This window comes from Empidonax traillii, unplaced genomic scaffold (genome assembly GCF_003031625.1).
Source record: "Empidonax traillii isolate 1590-97213 ecotype Southwest subspecies unplaced genomic scaffold, ASM303162v1 scaffold2507:size44364, whole genome shotgun sequence".
Lineage (NCBI taxonomy): Eukaryota > Metazoa > Chordata > Aves > Passeriformes > Tyrannidae > Empidonax > Empidonax traillii.
Window position 1 is genome coordinate 30,207 of NW_020957700.1, and position 1,612 is coordinate 31,818.

Below are 1,612 nucleotides of genomic sequence, written 5' to 3' on the forward strand. Positions count from 1 at the left end.
ACCTGCATGAGTACAGAAGCAAAACAATCTCCGTTGCAACACCATTTAAAGCCTTAGTTCTTTGCTCTTCTCCTTTGCTGGATAAAATTTCACAATTGACGGTGAAGAATCCTGACCTGTCTTCAGTGTTTCTTCAGATTAATAGAAACCTTTGCCTGCTGCTTAATTCCAACAGTCTTTTAGTAGTAGGTTTAGATTTTATTGGTTTTTTTCAATAATTAAAGGCTTTCCATTACTTCAGTCTCAAATGTATTTCAAAGTAGTAGTTGGCCTAAGTATCTGAAAAGAGTGCTCGAGGAATCTTGTGTGGAAGGAAAACAGTTTTGTGTCGTTGTCACGAGTTCTAATACTAAGTGCAAGAAACCCCAGTACTTGAATTATTTCTGTGCACCATGCAAGTGACATAAGTTTTGAGTTATGACTTTTTGACTGTTTTGACTTTTACCTCTGCTGATACCCAGAGGAAAGTCCGAGAGGAAAGATCTCATGGCTTTTTAGCTTACTAAAGCTTGAGTCAGGCAATGGAAGGAATTTATTTTTTTTATTGAATCATTTTGAAGGCTTAACTGTACCAGACAAGCAGGTGAAATGCAGCATTTCTCTTGTTTTATTTTGGAACTTGTTAGGTGCCATAAATATTTTTCAATTAATTTGTACACAAGCATCTATACTTTCTTTAAATGTATTTTTTGTAAATAGTATTTACAACTCAGCATTTATTAACATGTTTTATTGCAAAATCTTTCAAATTTAGTCCTCAATTTTTACCATTCATATTGAGATTGTCTTTTGTTTATGTATGAGTCTAGTAGTTAGAATTTATTGACTGTTACTTTTAGAGGCAGTGTTACAAAATTGTTCCTGACGTTCATTTGTGACTGTTGCTTTCTTATCTGCCTACTCTTTTCTTGAAGATAAAGTACAAAACTGTCGATTCTGGCTGCTGGCATCTGTGTAAAGAATGTGGTGTTTCTGTGCTCTTCTAGGTATTTAACTGAATACCCTGATGTTTTGTTTCGTTTAGGAAATTGATCTCAGTGTTACAGCAAGATACAGCAGAACCTGAGAATGTTTTCATACTTTTGTTGAACAAACTAAATTCCTCTTGATTTCAGTAACTAAAAGCAGGGTGGGTTTTGCCTCTTCTCCTCCCATATTCTTCTTTCTGTATTTATTTTTGTACATCAATGATAACCAATATAGTCTTCCTAGTGCCCATTTCTTCTTCTCAGGATAAGCAAGGTTATTCCAACACTTCAATGAAAACCTGAGGGGACTGGGAGGGTAACTGGAAATTTCTGTTTGCCTTCTAACTTTTCTAACTGGTCATACCAGTTGCTCTGTGGGACTAGGTATATATTGCAAAAAACAGTTTGTTTTACCTGTTGTCTCCAAAATTATATTTTCTCACCACAAACCCTGAATCTCGACTTTTTTGTAAATGAAGTTGAGACCACTGTCAGCATGATGATCAGAACATTCCAAGTAACTTAAAAACTGGTAACTAAGTTTGAGGGGTATAGAATTTCACAGAGTATACGTGCTCCCTCTCTTCCCCCCCCGCCCTTCATTTTATGAAAACAAGCAACTGGAAAGGCAGAAGATTAAAATT